This window comes from Maylandia zebra, linkage group LG4, assembly GCF_041146795.1.
Source record: "Maylandia zebra isolate NMK-2024a linkage group LG4, Mzebra_GT3a, whole genome shotgun sequence".
Taxonomy (NCBI): Eukaryota; Metazoa; Chordata; class Actinopteri; order Cichliformes; family Cichlidae; genus Maylandia; species Maylandia zebra.
In genome coordinates, this window is record NC_135170.1 from 15,379,571 (window position 1) to 15,393,386 (window position 13,816).

Here is a 13,816-nt window from a genome sequence, read left to right on the forward strand (position 1 = left end):
CTCCCCCACACCTACTCTTACTTTCCCAGCCTCTGCAACTTTTCCTCACTCATATTTTACCTCTCTCTCTTTCATCCTCTCATTTCTCCAGCCACTCCATTAACCAGAGGGTCACTTTTCCAGCTGGTTAGTCCAGGCCAGATTTCCATCAGGTTGCTGACATACGAGACTGTCCCACCATCTGTACATGTGTGAGTGCCTGTCTCTGTGTGTGTGCTCAGATAGGCAGGACAGGTTCATTTGTCAGTTTTACTCCAGTCTTGTCCTCCGGTGTGATGTTGTAATGACCCCAAGAGGCCCAGACAGACAGAAGAATGACATTTAGCAATACCACCTTCCCCAACACACACAGCACACTGTATTGTGACATCATAACATAATAACTTACATCTCTTTCCTGGAGAAACTCAAACTTTTCGTAACCTTACAATTGACTGATTTTACTTTTCAAGGAGTTGATTTTTTTGCTCCAAAAATTATGTAAATCCCAATGATATACTAAGTATGTTTTTTCAACACACATCTCCTTGCATCTCAAACAGTGTCCTGTCCTAAAGCTTCTCACCCTTATGCAGCCAGTCTTTAAATGACTGCCATCATGTGGCACAGTTGGCTCTGGTCTCTGGAAGCAGTCTTTACTGTGCTTGACTATTAGCCAGTAGAATTTATAGTGTCTCTCCATTTCATTAGTGTCCCATTAACAATTTCTTCAGCTTTTCAAGCTTTTAGGCTAGCAGCTTTTACTGGTTGTTTGTGTATAAACCTGTGGTCTTTGATGGGAGACTAGACATGCTCTATAAGCTGCCAATGGCTGTCCTTTTTACTGCTTTGAGGTCAGTTATGATCTGTGGAAGAAATATAGTATCATCAGAATTCAAGTATTTTTAGACATTGAATTTATGACACTGAATTTTTATCCTCCAAATTTCCCTGCAAAAATATTCACCTGCAAAAATTCACCTGCAAAAATTCAACTGCAAAAGTGATGAACTTTAATGACCCAAGCCAGAGCAATCAGCACCAGATCGAGTCGAGTGGCTCTCGGCCAATTAAATTACGCTGTTTGATCACATGACACCGTTAGCCAGCAGTTTGTCTCCTAAAAGAGAGCTGTTTAGAGGTGAGTGATTACGTTTTTCTCCTAAATAGAGATCATTACAGAACGCCTAGTCCTACTTAAAATCCCATTTATTTTTATTTTATCATCTACTCGAACTAAGGAAAACGTTTGACTAACTCAAAGACAATTTCCACGCCTCCCCTGCCTGACTGCAGAGGCAGTTTTGAATTTAGGAGCAGCAAGATGGAAGCGGCAAACCCTGGCGATTCTCCGGTAAGTATATTGTTTTTTATCTTCAAGTTTGTCTTTTGAAACGTTAATTTTATTTAAATCCGTTGCTCACGTATAAAGTACACAGACGGGGTCTTTGCTCAACTCGTCTGAGGCGTGTCTCACTAAGCGCTACATGCTAGCATCCTGCTAACCGAGCTACCCTTTACATGCTGTGCTTTAGAAAATAGGATACTCGTTAAAAAATACTCCGCAGATATTGATAGATAGACGAACACTGCAAATATAATGTTGTAAACGAAAACGGCCTTTGGTGAAGTGGTAAAATACACCATGAATAAAGCCATAGAGTGAATGGCTGCCATGGTTGCAGAACGGCCTGATTTAATGACAAGAATGGGGAAGAGTGAGGCGAAGTGAACCAAAGCCACAAAACACGGTCAGACAAGGCGGCAAAAGGGCAGTGATCTGTCCGTCAGTATGAAGTTGGTGTGTGCTTTGGTGAACAAAAACTCGAGACCGGTAGCAGGAAGGTGGGAGACTCATGTTTCACTGGAATAGTGGTGAATTAAAACATCCTTTGTTGGGGACATTTAGGTGTAAATGCATCCATAAAGGTGAGACAGAGGCAGACCAGACAGTGAAGAAAACAAGGCAAACATTAGAAATATTAAAACGGAAATATAGGATTAATATAACATACAATTGGGGAAAATGTAAGGAACACAATGTAAATGATATTGTAAAGTCATTAAAACAGCATACTCTGATTAAAAGAAACACATAATTGGGTAGGAGGATGATGATGATAATAATAATAATAATAATAATAATGTTAAAGAACATGTACAAGATGGGTATGTATACTTGTAGCCAGAACTTAACAACTACAAAGTTGTAGCATGCCAGACCATCTTGATTGAATGTAACTTCACTCCACACAAGTTTTATGGTAGACATATTCATATTGGTATCTAATAAATGATTAATTCTTAGATTTTATCAAACGTTAATTTATAAATTGTTTCTGTCTTTATGTGTTTGTTTCAGATTATGCAAGATGTAATTATTCAGTCAGCAAGACACTTGCTGCAGTTACTGACATCATCCAACTGAACTGCTGCTGTGATGAATCAGAATACAAGGTTTACTTTAGCAAGACCTATGAGTTAATGCTACATTTAACTAAATTGTTATATATTTTGTGTCCAATATTGTCTCCATATGATTTTGTTTTTTGCAACATCTTGCAGAGAACAGAGTCAAGGTACCAGCTTGGTCAACCCTAAAAGACCATCTGTTCATCAAGAAATGACCAGGTGAAAAAGTCATAAACTAAACACTCTGCATGAGCATGGAATTTAGGATGCAACTTTATATCTTACCTGCTCTACACTCAGGGCTTGAATTACAACAACAGTCAATCACATAAAAAAAAATATACTTTTGGTAGTTCTGTGTCTCTCTCTCTCCTCCAAACCCAGATGGCTGCTGGTACTGAACCGGGTTCTGCTGGAGGTTTCTTCTTGTTAAAGGGGAGTTTTTCCTCTGCACTGTCACTTCATGCTGCTCAGTGTGAGGGATTGTTGAGGTTGAGTCCATATGTCCTGCGAACAACTGCTGGGCAATGACACCATGCAATCTTCTGGGATTCCTTGGATAGAAAACCTGTGAGCTGCACTTGTCCTTGGTCTTCACAGCTCACCTTTTTACTGTTTATTGAATCAAAATTCTCCAGTGACATGGATTCTACATTGTAACTGATGTGATGTTCTATAAAGTGGTTTTAATAAAAAAAAAAAAAAAGGCAAAAATTAGTTTGTTTCTTTATTCAATTTTTGAACAGTGATACTCATTCAGTAAATGCAAATTATTTACACAGCAGTGCACTATAGGCATAAATCTAGACCCCTAGATAAAACATGATGGCATTATAGCAGTGACAACTCCTCCACAGTAGCAGGTGGGATTTTTCTTTTTTAAGGACGGCTCCTTTTACCTGTCACTACAGATGGTCTGTTTGTTCTGATCAAGAGCCTTTTTTTGGGCAGCTGAAGAGGAGAAGTCTATCTTATGGCCAACCTCTGGCTGTATCTTGGTCATATTACCCAGCAAAACCCAGTATGCAGGTTCATCTGTAACAGTCCTTGTGCCACAGATCACTGTTGCTTCTACATTAAACAGAAGAGCAGTGACGTGGGTGCAGGTCTCCGTGACTCCGGCCTTACAGCTGCAGTGGGCGGCTTCAACCTTCCCTGTGATGCTCACAGTGACCCATGGCTGCAATGCTGGTTCATTCAGTCTTTGAGAGTGCAGGACCTGAAACACACACAAAGTTCTTGTCTTTAAATGAACTATGAGCCAAGGCTGACATAAATGTTTTATCTACTTAATCATTAATGTAACAGTGTTTAGAAAGTTAGCACATACATGTAATTTTTCATTTCTTTATGTGTCCATCTATAGAACGCTGCATGTTATAGTGTAAATCTGCCTGTTCTCTGTCAGACACCTGCCTGCAGAAAATGAACCTAAAGGATGTAATGCAAGGATGTCATCACTTTCAAGATGGAGAAAGCATAAAGTGACAATTATGAATCACTTAATATGATAAGGAGATTCTGCAGGTCATTAATCAATGTATTAAATTAAATAAAATTATTTTTAGTGACACAAGATACAAATATGGAAGGAAGATGTATAATCGCTCAGTTTGGGGAAATTGTGGGTAGCCTGCAAGGGCCTCAACTTCTCCATACCCACAATGTGCAACAAATGGGCACAGCTATCTTCAACAGTGGAACATCGGCCAGTTACTTCCAACTTTAACGCAGCTTGTAGTCTTGGAGAGCAGCACACCAAAACTGCATGCACAACTTCTGCTAACAGTGGAAACAGATTAAGAAATCCATGCAAACAGATTCATAAACCGAAAGAATATTATTTTACAGGATTAATGATCATATCAGCCGCTGGCTGATCACAAACCCTGAGTGTATACAAGAAGCAGAAGAAGCAGAGGGGATATCCAGTTTAAGTTTAGATAGTATTTGTAAAGATATTGACCATATCCTTTTCTGAAAGTGTGGATATAATGGATGGGGTAAGGTACTGACATGCTACAACTTTATAGTTGTTAAGTTCTGGCTACAAGTATACATACCCATCTTGTACATTTTTTTATTTTATTATTATTATTATTATTATTATTATTATTATTATTATTATCATCCTCCTACCCAATTATGTGTTTCTTTTAATCAGAGTATGCTGTTTTAATGACTTTACAATATCATTTACATTGTGTTCCTTACATTTTCCCCAATTGTATGTTATATTAATCCTATATTTCCGTTTTAATATTTCTAATGTTTGCCTTGTTTTCTTCACTGTCTGGTCTGCCTTTGTCTCACCTTTATGGATGCATTTACACCTAAATGTCCCCAACAAAGGATGTTTTAATTCACCACTATTCCAGTGAAACACGAGTCTCCCACCTTCCTGCTACCGGTCTCGAGTTTTTGTTCACCAAAGCACACACCAACTTCATACTGACGGACAGATCACTGCCCTTTTGCCGCCTTGTCTGACTGTGTTTTGTGGCTTTGGTTCACTTCGCCTCACTCTTCCCCATTCTTGTCATTAAATCAGGCCGTTCTGCAACCATGGCAGCCATTCACTCTATGGCTCTATTCATGGTGTATTTTACCCCTTCACCAAAGGCCGTTTTTGTTTACAACATTATATTTGCAGTGTTCGTCTATCTATCAATATCTGCGGAGTATTTTTTAACGAGTATCCTATTTTCTAAAGCACAGCATGTAAAGGGTAGCTCGGTTAGCAGGATGCTAGCATGTAGCGCTTAGTGAGACACGCCTCAGACGAGTTGAGCAAAGACCCCGTCTGTGTACTCTATACGTGAGCAACGGATTTAAATAAAATTAACGTTTCAAAAGACAAACTTGAAGATAGGTGAATTTTTTGCAGGTGAATTTTTGCAGGTGAATTTTTTGCAGGTGAAATTTTTGCAGGTGAATTTTTGCAGGTGAATTTTTTGCAGGTGAATTTTTGCAGGTGAATTTTTTGCAGGTGAATTTTTGCAGGTGAATATTTTTGCAGGGAAATTTGGAGGATAAAAATTCAGTGTCATAAATTCAATGTCTAAAAATACTTGAATTCTGATGATACTATATTTCTTCCATAATGATCTGCATGTTGTGTGAAAACAAAGCATTAATGAGAAAGAAAAAACCCTTGTTTAGTCTAGTTTCCTCTCATTAGCCACTTTGATCAACATGTGATGTGGTGGAGTCAGCAGTGTAATAGTTTTCTTTAATAACTCCTTTAGCATGTTAGAAAGTAATGTCTTGATGATGGTTAGTCATTTGTTTTGTTTGTACACCACCTTCATTATTCATTAATATTTTGAATCCCCCTGCAGATACTGATTAGTTAATGTGTTACCCTTAAAGCCTTTAAATTCAGCCTTGATTTTTTTTTTTATGTCTTAATTTTAATTTTAATACACTTTTAAAATCCAGGTATAGGCCTGGTTGTCTGAGCATTTTTAATGTTATTTTGCATTTTTCAGTTATGAGGTCCTCACAGGACAGCCACAAAAGCCATGTGCTATTATGATCCACCCTTGTAAAGTATTTAAACTGAACTCAACCTTAAATATTTGCAGGAGGAATAGGAATCTAGGTAGCACAGATGGGGAAAATTTTCTTCAGTAAAATACTTTTTACTTGTGATAACTTATGTAGAATTTACCAGTTACGTTGTATAGGTGTACTGAGATGGAGTGGTTTTGTTATTTCTACTAAAAGAATGTTTCAGCTAATAAATATTTTGATGCAAACTATAAAAATAATAATAATTTACAATTCTTCAACCAGGAAGGAGCGCCGAAAGGTGATGACATCCGAGCAGAGTGCAGAAAGATGCAGGAGGCTGTCAGCATGCATAAAAGAATAAAGCACAGGCAGTGGATCAGTGTTGTGTTTTCTTTTTTTCTCTTTTATTCTGTGGAAGTTGGGGGTGGAGGGTGGGCATTGCCTCTGGTTGTCTTTCTGTATCCACATGCCAAATTTAATATTTATAAATAAATGTACATTTTTTGTAAGCTATATCAATACTTTATAACCTTTCTACAAACACCATTTTTTTGGATATCGTCCCTGAGCTGCAGAATCTACACAACTAGTCAGCCTATCTGTCAGTTAGCTCACATTTTCACATATCATGCTACTAGAAATTGAGGATGCATTCAAAAGCACAAGTGGAATATTTACTGTCAACAACTAGTAAAGCAGCCTGAAGCTTCTAGAACAGTAAGTAAGTAAACTTAAGCCAAATATCATTAAAAACATAAAGTTAAAATACCGACTTGGCTTTCTGTCTTGCAACAGCATTAGTTTGCTCCTCCATACAAGCAGAAATCTACAAACATAACAATGACTTTAAACTCTATCCTATCCTCTGTCCCATCTACCGCTCTCCCTTCATCTGTTTTTCTCTTATGCTATCTAACTTTCTCTCTCTTCTCTTCAATTCTGTTTTAGATGGAAGGAAATTTACCGGGAGCAAGAGAAGAATTATTATTATTGGAGAACACTCATCTTATTCAGAACTCACAAATTAGACTTCCTGAGGAATTACGTTTTATGACATTAAGGTGGGGTTTTTGTTTTTTGTGGTTTTTTTGCTTTTTTTTTGCTTCTTAAATGCATTTATTCAGTAAATAAATAACAGTTGACATCTTTTTTTTTCTTTTCTTTTTTTTGTGTCCCGTTTGGATCTTTAGCCATCAGAATTGTTGTCTTAAGGCCAAGAAAGATGCCAAGCGGATTTATTTTACCAAGTGGATCATCATGGCCTTGCCATATTGGTCCATTTGATTGACCTTTATTATAATTATGAATTTATTTTATTTTCAGTTGCTACAAACGGGACAGACATGACTGGGGGATAGGACAGGGAGAAAGAATGAAAGAAAGAGAGGGAGAGAAAAAAAACCAAAGGGGAGAAGAGACGGTGAGAAAGGGGGGAAGAAAGAAAAACAAAAACAAACAAAAAAAACAAAACACCTGGGTCACTTGTATGGAGAAAAAAAACAGAAGAGAACGCAAACAACAAAGAGCAACATAATTAAAAAAACCGGCACCATCACAATAAACTAGCTAGCAGTAGATATCAGTAGATACTAAATAATAAACGATATTGTGCAGCACGCAAGATAGACAGCGCACAATGTGCTTTGAGGCAGTTGACATCTTACTAAAAAAACTGAGAGGCTCATTAAAGAAAGCAATTTAGTGACCATAATGTTATCTTGCAGAAGCTGTAGATGGAAGACCATAGGTGTAAGGTGAATGAGGAAAGCACTAGCTTCTGAACTGCACATTGGTGCTGTCAAGTCCCATGTGTTAATATATACAACTGTGATAGAGTCTATTGTGATAAAGATAAAAATGCATGTAAAGAAAGTATGAAAGTACATCTGGTTAATGAACCAATACCCAAGTGTTCATATAAATAAAGAGTAAGGAGCGAGAAAGTGTTAAATGAACAAGTTTTTTTGACTTTGTCTGTGCAAATTCTTCCATTGAAATACATATAATCTAAAATGGGGCCTCTTAAAGAGGTTTTAATGGACTTATCAATTTAGAATCTTTAAGAAATTTACCAGCAAAATGCGAGAGAGTAGGAAAGAGAGAAAGAGAGAACAGGGCTCAATAAATATTGTTCCAGGAGTGAAGTCATCTGACATTTAAGAATCAGCCAGCCATGGCCAGCCAGAACAGTGCAAGAGTGTGTGTGTGTGTTTGTACGTATTTGTGGGCAGACAGGAGAGCCCAGAGGGCACGCAGCTCAGACAGAGTCATTATTTAGTGACACACAGACGACAGTGTGGCCTTAACAGCAACTACACACACACACACACACACACACACACACACACACACACACACACACACACACACACACACACCTATACAAACATTACATGTATAAGGCCTGGGGTGTCAGGATTTTAACAAGAAACATCAGTAACCTTACCTGTTGCTACTCCTGCTCTCTGCTTCTGAACATAAAAGAGAACGCATTGTAATTCATTGCTAGTCATTAAAACCACTTGACTTCTCAAATGTAATACCACCTTTCTACTCTTTGTATTATTTATCCAAACTAAATCATATTCTGAAAATGCACAGACATGATGTTGTGACCTTCAACGCAGTTCAGTTACTGACAGCATAAAATTTCCCTACAGCAATGCAAAAAGGGTCAAATACTATATTAACAGAACATCTTCAAAAATTGATATATGTCTCTAATGTCTATGTCCCATTTAGGTCTAACCCTTTATTTGAAAAGAAACCAATAAAAATAGTAAAACTGTCAGAAACACCACCGACATCTTTATGTAAGCTTTTCAAAGCCTAAGGGTGTAGGGTGAGGTCATGTTAGCAATCCTTTAAAATTTTGGCTTATATCCACCAAGATTTTCAAAGTTAACTTAAGAATTCATCGGTTGAAAACTGACAAAACATCTTATTAATTAGAAACTATATTAGGGAATGATATGTGGCGATTCTAAATATCACATTACTTCTTCTTTAAAGTCAAATAAGGTCAAACTTTCATAAAACTTCTTTCATATTTAAAACTATGCTTAAAATTGTACCGCCTTTGGGGATTCTAAATATCACGTTATCGTTTGATCTCCCTCTGATCTCATTTTTACATTTCACATCTGCCTTTCTTTCAGGTTAACCCTGAATTACATCATACAGAAAAGATTGTAATATACTGTAGCATAATGATATTACATAAGTGCAAGTTATTCATGTCCAGCTCGTTACAAGTCAGTACCTATTATCCATCACCTACATAGTGTTAGTGTAATCAAAGTAAAGACTTCTTAAAATGTATTTAAAAAGAACAAAGAAAACAAAATGAAAATACAAAAAAGTACAACACTATTGCCTTAAAAGCAAATACTACCCAGTAAGTGAGATGTTTTGTGTGATTCTTGTTGATATATACATTTACTTCAGGAGACCAATGAAACACAGTGATATCAGAGTTGTACCATGTATGGTAAATCATTGTGAAGGTCTTTTTAGCAGTCCGAGATTGTTTCCAGCCAGCCTTTCTCCCCAGCATGCTGACCACTAAAGCTGGACCCTGAGTAGAAACTGCACAGCAATGTGAAAAACAACAACAGTCACTGACAAACATTTATGCACCACAGTTTCCATAATGAAATTCGCAGTTCTGTTTTGTTCTAGTGTGATTAAAAGTTGGGTGAGAATTTAATTCAAATATATTGAAGAGTGTACAAGGGAACATATCCAGCAAGCGCAGCTGTGTAAAAGAGGATTTGGGTTTGTTGTAAGGAGAGCACAGTGGTGCAGAGTCTGGGTCTGTGTGTGTTGGGAGGAGATTTTGGAATGTATTAGTGAAGGAGTCTTATCCTTAGTATGACTCCATGACCTAACCCTGGGAAAAACTGCATGGTAAAATGGCAAACACACATGCACGCCAAACACACAAACAAACAGACACTGCTGGAGGCAGCACTTGATGTACACCACTCTGTGATCGTAAGCCAAAGAGGTAGGAGGCAGAAAGAGGGAGAGAGAGAGACAAGCCCAGAGAGTCAGCACAGCTAAAATTACAGTGCTGTCACACCACATCAGTGCCGATGACCGTGTGTGTGTGCATGCGCTTGTGCAAGTGAAACAGAAAGTGTTGTGCTAGGCTCTGCCTAAAGACACTGGAAGTAAGTAAACAAACACACACATATATGTTGTTCATGTGCTGCCGTCATTAGAGCCTCTGTGGTGTCTTTTAGTTACACCCCCCACAGAGCAACATGGACAGAAAGATCAGCTCTGCCTAGATTTCTTAAAGATAATAATTATTTTGTAATTTCACAGTCAATGTTAAAAAAAAATCCAGATGACTTGTATGATACTTGGGTGACAAAGAGTTAACCCTTTTCCAGCCACTGGTAGGTTATATTGATGTCAACCACTGCCTTTATTTGCCAATGGTGCAACTCATGGACAGGCTTGGTCTTCCACAATTATTTCTAGACTGGAATTAAGTACCACAGTTCAGCACCCAGGTTGCTGGACTTTGTGTATTGTAAGGAGTTTAGTATTGATTTGATGCAAAACATTTCAGTGGGCTACATACTGAACTGATGTATTGATCCTATCACGCTAGTATACATCCAATACCAATACCAACTTTGGGATCAATATTATCGATGTATATTCTGGTGTATCTTTTCATAGGAGCTAAGATACTGGCTGTACACTTCTTCTCTGCGCATATTCTTGAACTTACAGTGGGGCAAAAAAGTATTTAGTCAGCCACCGATTGTGCAAGTTCCCCCACTTAAAATGATGACAGAGGTCAGTAATTTGCACCAGAGGTACACTTCAACTGTGAGAGACAGAATGTGAAAAAAAAATCCATGAATTCACATGGTAGGATTTGTAAAGAATTTATTCGTAAATCAGGGTGGAAAATAAGTATTTGGTCCCCTCAAACAAGGAAAATCTCTGGCTCTCACAGACCTGTAACGTCTTCTGTAAGAAGCTTTTCTGTCCCCCACTCGTTACCTGTATGAATGGCACCTGTTTGAACTCATCATCTGTATAAAAGACACCTGTCCACAGCCTCAAACAGTCAGACTCCAAACTCCGCCATGGCCAAGACCAAAGAGCTTTCGAAGGACACCAGGAAAAGTATTGTAGACCTGCACCAGACTGGGAAGAGTGAATCTACAATAGGCAAGCAGCTTGGTGTGAAAAAATCAACTGTGGGAGCAATCATCAGAAAATGGAAGACATACAAGACCACTGATAATCTCCCACGATCTGGGGCTCCACGCAAGATCTCATCCCGTGGGGTCAAAATGATCATGAGAACGGTGAGCAAAGATCCCAGAACCACACGGGGGGACCTGGTGAATGACCTGCAGAGAGCTGGGACCAAAGTAACAAAGGTCACCATCAGTAACACACTACAACGGCAGGGAATCAAATCCCGCAGTGCCAGACGTGTTCCGCTGCTGAAGCCAGTGCATGTCCAGGCCCGTCTGAAGTTTGCCAGAGAGCACATGGATGATACAGCAGAGGATTGGGAGAATGTCATGTGGTCAGATGAAACCAAAGTAGAACTTTTTGGTATAAACTCAACTCGTCGTGTTTGGAGGAAGAAGAATACTGAGTTGCATCCCAAGAACACCATACCTACTGTGAAGCATGGGGGTGGAAACATCATGCTATGGGGCTGTTTTTCTGCCAAGAGGACAGGACGACTGATCCGTGTTAAGGACAGAATGAATGGGGCCATGTATCGTGAGATTTTGAGCCAAAACCTCCTTCCATCAGTGAGAACTTTGAAGATGAAACGAGGCTGGGTCTTCCAACATGACAATGATCCAAAACACACCGCCCGGGCAACAAAGGAGTGGCTCCGTAAGAAACATTTGAAAGTCCTGGAGTGGCCTAGCCAGTCTCCAGACCTCAACCCCATAGAAAATCTGTGGCGGGAGTTGAAAGTCCGTGTTGCTCGGCGACAGCCCCAAAACATCACTGCTCTCGAGAAGATCTGCATGGAGGAATGGGCCAAAATACCAGCTACTGTGTGTGCAAACCTGGTAAAGACCTATAGTAAACGTTTGACCTCTGTTATTGCCAACAAAGGTTATGTTACAAAGTATTTAATTGTATTTTTGTTATTGACCAAATACTTATTTTCCACCCTGATTTACGAATAAATTCTTTACAAATCCTACCATGTGGATTCATGGTTTTTTTTTCACATTCTGTCTCTCACAGTTGAAGTGTACCTCTGGTGCAAATTACTGACCTCTGTCATCATTTTAGGTGGGGGAACTTGCACAATCGGTGGCTGACTAAATACTTTTTTGCCCCACTGTATACCCAAGTAGTTCCAGTACTACTGTGGCAGTGGCATATACAAGCTCATTAGTTTTTCTGATGAATTTAATATCTGCATGCATTACTTCTTATGCGAGTTTCTCAGTGAGCCTGGGGATTTGCAGCCTTGGTTGTGTTGCTGTCTTCAGTCTGGTGAGAATCTTCATCCTCAGGCCAGTAGATACATCTCTGATTGTAGATGGTTGGGTATCTTGTAGTTCTTTAAAGGGGCAGCCACACATTTGCTAGTCGCGCATCAATTTGTCAGTGATGGTTTTCACTTATCATCAAATGAAGACACTAAATTTCATTGCCTATCTATGGTATCCGGTTGCCACAGTATGAGCACTACCAAAGCCCCACAGAATGACCTCCTCCAGGCCACTAGCTTGGATACTTCTGACCAAACATTCAGAAATATATTTGGCCTGATGTCCTTTTGTGGGCCCTGTAGTCACTGACCAGCCTGATTGCCATTTGCCAAAGAATACCAGAATTGAGAGGTCCATGACTGGTGCCCTGATAAGAGGAGGTTCACCCTGAGCATATGTAACAGTGGAAAAATGTTACTGCTGCATAGCCAGCTGGGTGGTGGGTCTGTAATAGTCTGGGGAGGTATATCAAGGTGGGATGCACAGACCTCTGCAAGCTAGGCAACGGCACCCTGACTGCCTGGGTTCCACCTGCTCCGTGGCAATGCCAGGCCTCAATTGGAAAAGGTATGCAGGCAGTTTCTTGTGGATAATGGAATTAATACCATTGACTGGCCCTATGCTCATCTGACCTAAATCCAATAGAACACCTCTCGAACATTACATTACGTTACATTACACGGAAGTGCGACCTTTGGGCAATACTGCCAGTTTGCACCTTAGACTCTGCTGGAGCTCAGTGATGCCCTTGTCTAGATCTGGGAGGAAATCCCCCAAGAAACCATCCATTGTCTAATTAGGAGCATGCACCAACGTTGTCCGGCATGCATACAAGCACATGGGGGCCATACAAACTACTGAGCACCATTTTGAGTTGCTGCAATGAAATTTCAGAAAAACGGACTAGCAGATCTTGATTGTCAGGTGTCTTTGAATTCAGCTTTCTGTTGTTTGATAAGTTTCATTTCTATCAAATGATGTAGGACAGTGTAGATATTCAGTATGCTTTTTTCCCCATTGAGGTCTGATGTGTCTTCAATATTTTTGGGCAGTTTATATAGTCATTCTTAGGGCTGGGCGATATGACCCAAAATTCATATCTTGATATTTTTTAGCTGGATGGCGATATAAGATATATATCTCGATATTTTTTTTAAGCCATAAAGTAAGAACAAAAAGAGTTCTTAGTCAAAGCTGTGTCCCAGATGTCACACAGGCACTTTTATTAACATACAGCACAGATGTACATGAAAAATTACTCAAAATTAAATTATGAGCATTCATTAAATAATAATGCTCCATAAATAAAAGAAAACAAGGTTGTTTTTGTGCTAAACAAAGAGCTCACAATTGTGCAGTCAAAATGTAAACTAAAAGACGCTGAGCGTAATAACAAAGACAGACAG

At 39.1% G+C, this 13,816-nt stretch overlaps 1 long non-coding RNA gene across 3 annotated transcripts; it reads left to right on the plus strand.

Moving 5' to 3' along the window:
* Nucleotides 1-957: 957 nt before the first annotated feature.
* On the plus strand, nucleotides 958-3,091 carry LOC106676960 (uncharacterized). 3 transcript variants are annotated; one of them, XR_013098305.1, is made up of 4 exons: nucleotides 958-1,120; nucleotides 1,221-1,333; nucleotides 2,342-2,436; nucleotides 2,545-2,768. It is a non-coding gene; the product is annotated as an uncharacterized LOC106676960 (long non-coding RNA). The 3 variants fall into 3 exon arrangements; XR_013098306.1 differs by lacking the exon at nucleotides 958-1,120 and adding an exon at nucleotides 2,776-3,091 and having other exon boundaries at nucleotides 1,149-1,333; nucleotides 2,545-2,610; XR_013098304.1 differs by lacking the exon at nucleotides 958-1,120 and having other exon boundaries at nucleotides 1,149-1,333.
* The last annotated feature ends 10,725 nt before the right edge of the window (nucleotides 3,092-13,816 follow it).